This window comes from Sphaerodactylus townsendi, linkage group LG01 (genome assembly GCF_021028975.2).
Source record: "Sphaerodactylus townsendi isolate TG3544 linkage group LG01, MPM_Stown_v2.3, whole genome shotgun sequence".
NCBI lineage: Eukaryota > Metazoa > Chordata > Lepidosauria > Squamata > Sphaerodactylidae > Sphaerodactylus > Sphaerodactylus townsendi.
Window position 1 is genome coordinate 5562263 of NC_059425.1, and position 13196 is coordinate 5575458.

The window sequence follows — 13196 nt, forward strand, 5'->3', positions numbered from 1 at the left end:
CCTTACAACATCCAATCCATATTAACAGCTTAATATTAAGCCAGCGTGGTGTAGTGGTTAAGAGCAGGTGCACTCTAATCTGGGGGATCAGGTTTGATTCCCCGCTCTGCCACTTGGGCTGTGGAGGCTTATCTGGGGAACCAGATTAGCTTGTCCAACACATGCCAGCTGGGTGACCTTGGGCTAGTCGGAGGTCTCACAGCCCCACCCACCTTGCGGGGTGTTTGTTGTGGGGTGGGGGGAAGGGCAAGGAGATTGTAAGCCCCTTTGAGTCTCCTCACAGGAGAGAAAGGGGGGGATCTAAATCCAAACTCTTCTTCTTTTTATATTATAAAAATAAACACAAGACTTCCAACTATCAATCTGCATTTTTGAAAGGGGGAAAAAGTACAAAATGATACCCCCCCCATATATTATATACAACTTTTTCTTTTTATATGTGTATATAATCAACAGCTGTTTTAAATGACAGAATAAATTATGTGGACCGCTGTGAGCCATCAATGACTAATTCGTCTTTGACATTATTTTCTCTCTCTCGAATGCTTGAATAATCCCTCAGCCCCTCTGCACATTCAAAGCCCAACCACAGAAGAATGCTTTTCAGTCTAACCCTTTTCTAGACATTTTTTTTAGAAATGCAGCACACACTTGTCGTAGCGTCACACAGCCAATGCGGCAGCTGAATCGGGACCGAGGCGTGCGCCACAGAACAAGCCATCTCTTCCAGGCAATGGGGCTCCCCACATTTCTCCTGGCAGGCTGATTGTGTGAACGGGGCCGCTGTGCTGCAGGGTGAGCCACCTCTGCTGGGCCACTGTGTAGGGGTGCGTGAGCGTGCCCAGGAGAGCCCCAGAGAGTTCACAGGGATGCCTGCGCCATCTGTCCCCTCCTGGGCACACACGTACGCACATCACGAGATTCCCCAGCCTTCTGGGTCACAAGATGTCCCAGTGTGGATTCGGCCCAGACAGGAACGTTCATTTCCGCCCGTACACAACCTGTCACAAGATCATGAATTGCGCAACTTTCTCCCGTTCTCCCGCCTTCCCAAACCCTTAATAAAGGTGCCAGGGACCCCAGTTCGGCAGATTAGCCACTGGCTTCTCTCCACCGGTAACCTGATATTGCTGCGTCCGTCTCTTCATTGTGTCGCCGTAAGGACTTCACCACTGAGCCTCCCCCGCCTTCCAGCAGCAGCCTGGTTGTGGGAATAAGACACCCACGCTGCAGAACAAGCCATCTCTTCCAGGCAATGGGGCCTCCCCCTGCTCCTAGCAATAACATCCTAACTGGGGGGATGAGAAACACACACTGTAGGATGAACAGTATCTGCAGAGCCATTGAGCTTCCCCCATGGACTGCCACCGCCCCCTTGCACCTGCCACCCAGGCTACGTGCCCCCTGCCCCCTTGATCTGGCCCAGAGGCAACAGCCTTGCCCGAGAGGCAGAGGGCCAGTGCTGCCCATTCAGATTCTAGAGCACATCATTAAGGAGACAGTCTGTCAGCACTTGAAAGGGAATAACGTGATCCCTGAAAATCAGCATGGGTTCCTCAAAAACAAGTCATGCCAGACTACACTTAGGCAGAAAAAATGAACTGTACAGATATAGGATGGGTGACACCTGGCTTGACAACACTACATGCGAAAGGGATCTGGGAGTCTCAGTAGACCACAAACTGAACATGTGTCACCAGTGTGATGCTGCGGCCCAGAAAGCCAATGCAATTCCAGCCTGTATCAATAGGAGTCTAGTGTCTAGATCGAGGGGATGTAATTGAATCTCTCTGTTCTGCATTGGTTAGATCTCACCTGGAATATTGTGTACAGTTCTGGGCACCACAACTCAAGAAGGATCAAAGGTCTGGAATCCATGCCCTATGGAGAGAGACTTGGGGAGCTGGGGATGTTTAGGGTTTAGTCTGGAGAAGTGAAAGTTAAGGGGGGACATGATAGCCGTGTTTAGACAATCTGAAGGGGTGTCATGTTGGTGAGGGAGCGAGTTTGTTTCCTGCTGCTCCAGGACATGGAGTAATGGATTGAAGGTGCAGTAAAAGAGACTCCAGCTAAACATCAGGAAGAACCTCCTGACCGTCAGGGCTGTTGGACAGTGGAATTCGCTGCCTCGGAGCGTGGCGGAGTCTCCTTCTTTGGAGATGTTTAAAGAGAGGCTGGATGGCCATCTGTCAGGAGTGCTTCGATGGTGTGTTCCTGCATGGCAGGGGGTCAGACTTGATGGCCCTTGGGGTCTCCTCCAACTCTAGGATTCTATGGAAGCAGGGAGCCCAAGGGCTCTCCAGACCTCAGCTTTCCCCGCTGGCCTCACCTCAGTTTTGCAGCAGCCTTCCGTCTCCACTTGATTCATGCAGCTGCGGTGTGTTCGCCTCCTCTCAGGCTTTGACATCTTCGCCTGGTCGGGCAGGACTCCACTTGTAACAGCGGAAAGAGTGGCCTGTAATTTGTCTTGCAGGCAGGTGGGCCAGGAAATCCTCAGGCTCTAAGGAGGACTGAGGTCTGTCTAGACCCAGGAGGGGAGGGGAGGGTGGGGCCGCGATGCTCTTCAGCTCCTTGTTTGTGTTTGAAAAGCTGGAGCTGTTACAAGCGGACCCTGTTGTGGGGCACAGTCCACACCCTTGTGGTGTTCAGGCCCTGCCTCGTTCTCCATCTTGTGTTCTTTTTCTAAGCAGGGAGGAAGGGTCTCCCGTGGCAGGCATTTTAGGGTGGCACCCCCCCCTCTCTAAATCCCCAGGGGGTCTTGCAGCTCCCGGCATAAGAAGGACACCTCGTATCACCTCTGCTCAACTCAGCTCTTCAGTGACTCTTCCGAAAAACAGTGATTCCTGCGTGTGTGTGTGTGCGTGCGCGCGTGCGCGTGCCCCGTGTTCCCCACAGTGAAAACAGTTGCTAAGAATTCTTTCAGTTTTTCTGACAACTTCCTGGTCAGCTTGATGTCTTCAGCAGTCTGTGGAGAGCCCTCATCCAGCGGCCACCACCGACCCCTGCGTCCCAGCGCCTGCAGGCAGCGCTAGCGGATGGCCTCGGGCTCTGTGCTCTGGTGCTTGCTCCCACGATTGGCCATGCTGTCAGAGGGGGGGCTGGACTGGGTGCAGGTGCGTGGCTAGGGTGGCGCAGGCTGGGTGCCACGTGACTGGGGGTGCCTGGGTCGTCCCTTGGTGAGGCAGCGGACAGGCAGTGAGAGGCGGCAGACGGGGGTGGCAGCAGCTCTGGGGCACAGCAGGAGAGCAGCAGACTGCAGTAGGAGCCCCAGAGCAAGACGCCGCCTCTGCCGCCAGCCAAGGGGCACCCTGCCTGCACCCACTGCCGTGCTCACAGGCAGCCCAACGGGACCTCCATCAAGCCAGCCTGGGGGCTGCAGGGGACCCAAATTCTATGCTCTCGGAAGGGGGCACATGTTCATGCTCTCGGGGGAGGTGCCATTTCCTATAGATATGCCCCTTCCTGGAGGGACCAGCAGGGCTCCGCTTCCGTTGCCCCGTGAACCGAAGAACGTCCATCTCACACGGCGGCTGATCCATTGCTCTGGAGGGCCAGGGGCCTTCCCCTGAGGTTGCCTCATGGCAGCAAGATTCAGAGGTTGACTGCCTCTGGATGTGGAAGTTCCACTTAGTCACCATAGCCAGTAGGCACTTGTAGACCTCTCCTCCATGACAAGGGGGCCTCGTCTTTCTTCCACAGCTGTTGGGAAAAGCAGAGCTTGGCCCACAGTTTATCTTGAAGCCATTTGTTCTCTGTGCTTCACTGTGTCGCCAGGCGCCCTGGGCAGTCCTCCGAGGTGCTGGGCTGGCGCTCCGCTTGGTCCTTCTGCCTCTGCGCTCCATGTGGCTGAGCCACTCTACAGATATTTGCCTCCCGTGCCAGCCACGCTGCCCTCCTTGGCCCCCTGGCGTTGCCTGCTTGGGCTTTCCTTAGCCAAGTGCTCACCAAAAGAGCATAAGAACACAAGAAAGAGCCTGCTGGGTCAGACCAGAGTCCATCTAGTCCAGCCCTCTGCTACTCGCAGTGGCCCACCAGGTGCCTTTGGGAGCTCACATGCAGGAGGTGAAAGCAATGGCCTTCTGCTGCTCCCGATCACCTGGACTGTTAAGGCATTTGCAATCAGAGATCAAGGAGGATCAAGATTGGTAGCCATAGATTGACTTCTCCTCCATAAATCTGTCCAAGCCCTTTTTAAAGCTATCCAGGTGAGTGGCCATCACCACCTCCTGTGGCAGCATATTCCAAACACCAATCACACGTTGCGTGAAGAAGTGTTTCCTTCTATGAGTCCTAATTCTTCCCCCCAGCATTTTCAATGGATGCCCCCTGGTTCTAGTCTTGTGAGCTGGTTGATTTCACTTTGTGTTTATTCTGGAGCTCAATGTTGACACACAGCATTCAAAGTTGTTAGATATCCGGGCCAACAGAACAATGAACTAGTTTGCTAGTTTCCTATTCGTTCTTTGCAAAACAAATCAGTGACCCACCCGCCTCCCGAGGCTTGGCCGAGCGCCAGACTCTCCGGTCGGCCCGATGACAAGACTCCTCAGAAGCTGCTGAATCATCCATTCCAGGAATGAGCAAATCCTCCTTGGCAGGTGGTTGTCGTCTCCTCCGTCTGCCGAGGCCAAGAGACCAAGGAGCACTTCCAGCTCCTCCCTGCCCCAGAAATGTCTGCCTCAGTGCTGGAGGCTCCTGCGCTTCGGCTCTGGCGACCAACGACAGGCTGTGCAAACCGTCTTCGGTGAACGAAAAAGACAAGCCTGTGAAATCTTCAAAATGCAGGTGGTGAACAGGTGCAAATCTCCACCTTCCAAACGGGTGGGAGAACGGAGCGTTTCAGCTGGTTTCCAAAAGCAGGAGGGTTCGTTTTGCGCTGGGTGTTTGGGGAGGGATCAGAGGGGCGCCAGCTGAGTGCCCGAGCCTTCATGGACTGAATGTGGGGTTCCCAACCTCCAGGAGGGGCCAGGAGATCTCCCAGAGTTACCACCAATATCCCCTGCAGAAAATGGGGTTGCTGTGAAGGTTGGATTCTGTGGAGTTACATCTCCTCTCCAGACCCCGCCTCCCACAGGCCACACCCACAAATCTCCAGGGATTTTCCAACCAGGTGTTGGCTGTCCTATCTGACCAGAGTCCCCCTCCCTCCCCCCCTACCTGCGTGGACAGAGGCAGGGGCATCGCGGGACTAAGGGTGCCATCTCTTCTGGTGTTGCCCACTGGCTCTGTGGTTGCTGCTGGCAGTTGCTGTGGTTGCTTGAGCCCGGGCAATTCAGGTGTATTTCTTACCTCCGCCAGAAATGTACCAGATCAACGGGCTTCTCTCAATCTCTGCAGAATATTCAAGCATTATAGGTAGAGAAAATAATGTAAAATGAGAGAATCCCACCAGTGGTGGGATCCAAATAATTTAACCACTGGTTGTTTACAAGCACCATTTTAACAACCAGTTCTGCCGAAGTGGTGCAAACCGGCTGAATCCCACCACTGTTTATACTCCACCTTTCTCTCCTGTAAGGAGACTGTAAGGTGGCTCAGAAACTCCTTTCCCTTCCTCTCCCCACAACGGACACCCGGTGAAGCAGGTGGGGCTGAGAGATCTCTGAGAGAGTTGCCTCTATCTAGCCCAAGAATACCTAGCAGGCTTCACATGGAGGAGCAAGGAAACAAATCCTGTTCACTAGATAAGAGTCTGTCGCTTATGTGGAGGAGTGGGGGATCAAACCCAGTCCTCCAGATTAGAGTCCAGCGGCTCCTAACCTAAGGTGACCAGATGGTCACCTTTGTGATCCGGGAGGCGGCCGCGTGCGCGAGCGGCCACAGCAGTGCACGGGCTTCTGGGGCCGGGCGCACGGGAGGCTGCTGCACTGCCTTGTGCCCCCAAGGCAGTGCGGCAGCCTCCCCACAATCGGGACAATTTGTAGAACCCGCGGGATGCGGGACGAATTGTCCAAAGGCGGGCCGGTCCCGCCAAAAGCGGGACGGCTGGTCAGCCTATCCTAACTGCTCCGCCACGCTGGCTTTTCCCCTGAGGAAGGGACGAGGGGCTCCAGCTGCTGCTTCCTGCCACGGTCTTCCGTGGGAAATGCTTTGGATCTGGGACTGACAAGCCTTCCCCCTGGGGTGTCGCCCAGTCGTTTCATGCAGCTGGGTGAGCTGCCAGTCGGCCCTGTGGGGCGAAAGAGCAATGCAAATATCAAGAGCAACACACACACACACACACACACGGACTCCTCTCAGCAGGAACCACTCATGGTTTTTGGAGAAGGAGGTCACCAGGATCCTGCTCAGCCTTTCTTGATCCCCTTCACCCGGTGATGCTGCAGCGGCCCTGGAGCACCGTCTGGCAGCTGCGGTTCAGAGCGAACAAGTTGGAACCGAGTCCTGGAAAGTCAGAGCTGACGGCAGACAGGAAGGCCGACTGACGCTCTCTGACTCAGTGGAAAGGCCAAGGGTTCAACTGGGCCCAGCATGATTGGCGGAGAAGCCGGGGAAAGCTGCTGCAAAAAATGCTTCCTTCGTTTGCCCCAGAAGACGGCTCCTTCCCTTCACCTCCTCTGCGATCCAGCAGTCACTTGTGTCTGTGCGCATTGACATTACCTGCTGGGCAGAAAGGGCAGAGGCCGGCCCCTCCCAGGCCGGGTTCTCAGAATGGCTACCGGTTCCATGCACAGGGCCAGCCAGAGGAGTGTCAATGCGTGGGTGAGGTGGGGGGCTGGGGGCAGGGGGGAGCGTTTAGATCTGTTAGGCGTGGAGGAGGGGGGCTTCCTTGGGCAAATTGGCCCTTTGTGCAAAAGAGGCGGTCTTCATTTGAACCAAAAGAGGAACGGGGCTGCTGGCCGTCGCTGACCAATGATCACTGGAGAAGGGAATGTGTCACTGGTCTCACTGTGCTGATGCTAGAAATCTCTGAGCCCAGATTGGGGCCTGAATGCTTGGAGCTAAATGAACAGAAACGGGCCAGGAGGGGGGAAATCAAGTGGAAATTGGCGGGGGGGGGGGGCCTGCAGAAGGAGGTGCTGCCTTCTGAAACAAAGAGGGTGGGCAGGCAGACCCTTTGCCTTAGAATTCTCCCCAATAATTCAGCCACTGGGACTACACTTTGTCCATGAACTGGAACTCAGTGGCAAACTTGCATGTGTGGGAGTGTACAGGCTAATGTGAATTCCCCAGATCAGCCTCCACAACTCAAGCGGCAGAGCTGTGCATCAAACCCGGTTCCTCCAGATCAGAGTGCACCTGCTCTCAGCCACTGCTCTTAGCCACTACGCCACTGCTGCTCCTGGGACCCGTAAGAACACCCGGCTCCTTCACAGTTTATTGCTACCCAGAGGACAAAGCACCAAACAAGCTAGAGAACGTATCGTCGAAGGCGTTCACGGCCAGATTCAACTGGTTGTTGTGGGTTTTCTGGGCTGTATGTATGGCTGCGGTCTGGCAGCTCTTGTTCCTAACATTTCACCTGATGCCGGACACAGATGCAGGTGAAACGTTAGGAACAAGATCTACCAGATCACGGCCAAACAGCCCGGAAAACCCACAACAACCAAGCTAGAAAATGTTAAGGGAGCAGCAGTGGCGTAATGGCTAAGAGGAGGTGCACGCTGATCTGGAGGAACCGGGTTTGATTCCCAGCTCTGCCACTTGAGCTGTGGAGGCTTATCTGGGGAATTCAGATTAGCCTGTGCACTCCCACACACGCCAGCTGGGTGACCTTGGGCTAGTCACTGTTCTTTGGAGCTCTCTCAGCCCCACCCACCTCACAGGGTGTTTGTTGTGAGGGGGGAAGGGCAAGGAGATTGTAAGCCCCTTTGAGTCTCCTGCAGGAGAGAAAGGGGGGATATAAATCCAAACTCCTCCTCTGCTGCTGCTGCTGCTTCTTCTTCTTCTTCTTCTTCTTCTTCTTCTTCTTCTTCTTCTTCTTCTTCTTCTTCTTCTTCTTCTTCTTCTTCTTCCTCATAGAAAAACTATGGGTGGAGAGATCAGAACCTAAATGTCTCTTAAAAGTTTGTGTGTGGGGGGGGGGAGTGGTATATTGCCCTCCCCCTATCAAAACTTTGAAGCTCATCTCAAGAATGCGAAGGGAATAAGGGAGGTGGCCTGTGGGTGAATTCAGCTACTCTCACTTTGACTGGACAAATGGGCGTTCTGAGTCATGTGGTAGAAATGAAGTGATCAATGGCTGGGCAACCAAACAGCTGGTCTCAGAGACTCAACTGAAAAATTCATGATTTTGGGCCTTGTTCTGAAAGGGGTCCAGACCTGGTGCAAGATGTCTGTGCTGCCCCACAAGGGGACCCGGCCCCATTGCTGCTCATCCCATCCTGCACGTCGATAGAAAGTTTCCCCCAAAGTCCACTACACTCAAATTTGACTTCAAAATCATTTGATTTACAACAACGAGGGGGAACAGTGAGAGAAGGAAGCTGAAAGGGAATTTCAAGAGAGTCAGATCCCCAGAGGAGGATATTATAAACCACATTAATTGAATGCCTTCCCTGTCAGAAATGTTATTGTCGAGTCTGAGAGGATGCCTGAATGCGGAACGACCCACATCAAGGAAGTCATAAAAGGCAAAAAGACGTCTATTTGAAAATGGAAGGTTTGCCCTTTATCCTCTTTACCCAGAGAAGGACTCGGCAGGCGTGTAGAGGAACCACGCCTATGGAGGGGAAATCAGCATCGCTTCTGCAAAAGGAAGCCGCGCCATACCAATATTTCGGAGTCCTTTGAGTAGGTCAGCAAGCATTTAGATAAGAGTCATCTGGTCTATATCATAGGGGTCTGCAACTTGTGGCTCTCCAGATGTTCCTGGACTACAATTCCCATCAGCCCCTCCCAGCATGGCCAATTGGCTGATGGGAATTGTAGTCCAGGAACATCTGGAGAGCCACAGGTTGCAGACCTCTGATTTTACTTGGACATCCAAAAGGCTTTTGACAAGGTTCCTCACCAAAGAGGCCTGGGTAAACATGGCCTACGAAGACAGGTCCTCTTTGGGGTGACATCTCCCACGGCTAAATGGCAGGAAGCATGGATAGTTCTCCCAATAGAGGGAAATAAGCAGTGGGGTTTTCACCACCAAAGAGCCCAGCTCGGGGGGGGGGGGGCCGCCACAGCAGTGCACGGGCTCTGGGGTCGGGCCATTTTGGGAGGCTGCTGCCCGCCTTGTGCCCCCAAGGCAGTGCGCAGCCTTCCCACACCGGACACTTTGTAGAACCTCGCTGGATGCGACTTAATTGTCCAGCGGCCGGTCCCGCCAAAAGCGGGACGGCTGGTCAGCCTATCCTAACTGCTCCGCCACGCTGGCTTTTCCCCTGAGGAAGGGACAAGGGGCTCCAGCTGCTGCTTCCTGCCACGGTCTTCCGTGGGAAATGCTTTGGATCTGGGACTGACGAGCCTTCCCCCTGGGGTGTCGCCCAGTCGTTTCATGCAGCTGGGTGAGCTGCCAGTCGGCCCTGTGGGGCGAAAGAGCAATGCAAATATCAAGAGCAACACACACACACACACACACACGGACTCCTCTCAGCAGGAACCACTCATGGTTTTTGGAGAAGGAGGTCACCGGGATCCTGCTCAGCCTTTCTTGATCCCCTTCACCCGGTGATGCTGCAGCGGCCCTGGAGCACCGTCTGGCAGCTGCGGTTCAGAAATGCAACAAGCTGGAACTGAGTCCTGGAAAGTCAGAGCTGAGACGCAGACAGGAAGCGCTTCCATCGACGCTCTCTGACTCCAGTGGAAAGGCCAAGGGTTCAACTGGGCCCGGCATGATTGGCTGGAGAAGCCAGGGAGCTGCTGCAAAAACGCTCTTCTGTTTGCCCCAGAAGACGGCTCTTCCTTCCTTCACTCTCCGCCATCCAGCAGCTACTCTTCTGTGTCTGTGCGCATTGACATTACCTGCTGGGCGGGTGAAAGGGCAGAGGCCGCCCCTCCCAGGCCGGCTCTCAGAATGGCTACCGGGTTCCATGCCAGGGCCAGCCAGAGGACCGTCAATGCGGGTGAGGTGGGGCTGGGGGCAGGGGAGCGTTTAGATTCGTTAGCGGGAGGAGGGGCTCTTGGGCAAATTGGCTCCCCAGTAAAAGAGGCGTCTCCATTTGAACCAAGCTAAAAAGAGAAACGGGCTACTGCCGCTGACCAATGATCACTGGAGAAGGGAATGTGTCACTGGTCTCACTGTGCTGATGCTAGAAATCTCTGAGCCCAGATTGGGGCCTGAATGCTTGGAGCTAAATGAACAGAAACGGGCCAGGAGGGGGGAAATCAAGTGGAAATTGGCGGGGCCTCGCAGAAGGAGGTGCTGCCTCTGAAACAGCAGGGTGGCAGGCAGACCCCTTTGCCTTTAGAATTCTCCCCAATAATTCAGCCACTGGGACTACACTTTGTCCATGAACTGAACTCAGTAGCAAAACTCTGCATGTGTGGGAGCGCACAGGCTAATGTGAATTCCCTCCTTGTGATCAGCCTCCACAACTCAAGCGGCCGAGCTGGGCATCAACTCCCGTTCCTCCAGTTCAGAGTGCACCTGCTCTCAGCCACTGCTCTTAGCCACTACTTTACGCACAGTAAGCTGCTCCTGGGACCCGTGAAGAACAATTCAGTTCCTTCACAGTTTATTGCTACCCAGAGGACAAAGCATCAAACAAGCTAGAGAACGTGATCGGCCGGCATGCTCACTGCTGACTAATCTGTTGTTGTGGCTTGGCTGTATGTGGGAGTGGTTGCGGTTCGAAGTTTAATTCCTAACATTTCACCTGATGCCGGACACAGATGCAGGTGAAACGCAGGGAACAAGATCTACCAGATCACGGCCAAACAGCCCGAAAACCCACAACAACCAAGCTAGAAAATGTTAAGGGAGCAGCAGTGATGAGTGGCTAAGAGGAGGTGCACGCTGATCTGAGGAACTGGTTTGATTCCCAGCTCTGCCACTTGAGCTGTGGGAGGCTTATCTGGGGAATTCAGATTAGCCTGTGCACTCCCACACACGCCAGCTGGGTGACCTTGCCATCAATGTTCTTTGAGTTTCAGCTCCCACCCACCTCACAGGGTGTTTGTTGTGAGGGGAAGGGCAAGGAGATTGTAAGCCCCTTGGAGTCTCCCTGCAGGAGAGAAAAGGGGGATATAACCAAACTCCTCTGCTGCTGCTGCCGCTTCTTCTTCTTCTTCTCTTCTTCTTCTTCTTCTTCTTCTTCTTCTTCTTCTTCTTCTTCTTCTTCTTCTTCTTCTTCTTCTCTTCTTCTTCCTCATAGAAAACCATGGGTGGAGAGATCAGAACCTAAATGTTCTTAAAAGTTTGTGTGTGTGGGAGTGGTGGCATTGCCTCCCCTATCAAAACTTTGCAGTCATCTCAAGAATGCTAAGGGAATAAGGGAGGTGGCCTGTGGGTGAATTCAGCTACCTCACTTTGACTGGACAACATGCTCTGAGTCATGTGGTAGAAATGAAGTGATCAATGGTTAAGCAACCAAACAGCTGGTCTCAGAGACTCAACTGAAAAATTCATGATTTTGGGCCTTGTTCTGAAAGGGGTCTCCAGACCTGGTAAGATGTTCGTGTTGCCCCCACAAGGGGACCCGCCCCATTGCCGCTCATCCCATCCTGCACGATAGAAAGTTTCCAAAGTCCACTCTCACACTCAAATTTGACTTCAAAAATCATTTGGATTTACAACAACGAGGGGAACAGTGAGAGAAGGAAGCTGAAAAAGGAATTTCAAGAGGAGTCAGATCCCCAGAGGAGGATATTATAAACCACACACTGAATGCCTCTCCCTGTCAGAAATGTGCTATTGTCGAAGTCTGAGAGGATGTTCGGAAATGAAATCCACTCCACATCAAGCGAAGCCAAGTAAAGGCAAAAAAAAAAAAAGACGCCTATTTGAAAATGGAAGGTTTGCTCCTTTATCCCTTCTTTTACCCAGAGAGGATCTCGCAGGCGGTAGAGGAACCACGCCTATGGAGGGAAATCTCAGCATCGCTCTGCAAAAGGAAGCCAGCCTACCAATATTTCCTCTGAGTCCTTTGAGTAGGTCAGCAAGCATTTAGATAAGAGTCATCTGGTCTATATCATAGGCCCTGCAACTTGTGGCTCTCCAGATGTTCCTGATCAGCAATTCCCATCAGCCCTCCCAGCATGGCTTAATTCCTTGGCTGATGGGAATCTTCTGTAGTCCACAGGAACATCTGAGAGCCACAGGTTGCAGACCTCTGATCTTTACTTGACATCCTCAAAAGGCTTTGACAAGGTTCCTCACCAAAGAGGCCTGGGTAAACATGGCCTACGAAGACAGGTCCTCTTTGGGGTGACATCTCCCACGGCTAAATGGCAGGAAGCATGGATAGTTCTCCCAATAGAGGGAAATAAGCAGTGGGGTTTTCACCACCAAAGAGCCCAGCTCGGGGGGGGGGGGCGGGCGGGAGAGGGGGGGCTGAAACTAGAACCGGTCCTGAAACTAGAACTATTTAACCCACAAGGACCGGTCCTGAAACTAGAACTATTTAACCTTGTTAGCTTTAAAAAGGGCTTGGACAGATTTATGGAGGAGAAGTCGATCTATGGCTACAAATCTTGATCCTCTTTGATCTGAGATTGCAAATGCCTTAACAGTCCAGGTGCTCGGGAGCAGCAGCCTATAGGCCACTGTTTCACCTCCCGCAGGTGAGCCCCCCAAAGGCACCTGCGGGCCACTCATGAAAAGCAGAGCTGACCAGGATGACTCTGGCCTGATCCAGCTGGCTTGTTCTTATGTTCTTATGTTTGGAATTGACTGTGTCATGGCCAAGTGTGCAGATGACGCCCGTTCGTTCAGGATGGTTTGTGAAGGACTCTGGAAGAAGACGTCCCAGTTAGGTGAGCCAGTGACAACGTGGACGTTTAGGTTAGTGCAGGTGCATGTTAGAACATAACATTCTAATTTTAAATATTGATGTTTGGGGGTCTGGAGGAGCTGAGATTGGGTCTGGGGGTCGTGGTGGAAAACTCAATGAAAAAGTTGACCCGCTGTGTGCGTGGCAGGGGTGAAAAACAGCACCTGAGGGGTATTAGGAAAAGGATGTGTGTGGATAAATGGTGCACTTATGAGGCCTTTGCGTAAGGCTGCAGGGCGGGTTCCTGGCTGGAGTGCGTGTGGCCATTTCTGGCTCTACCATCTTCGAGAAAGGACACCACAGAGCTAGAGAAAGTAGTGCAGAATGCAA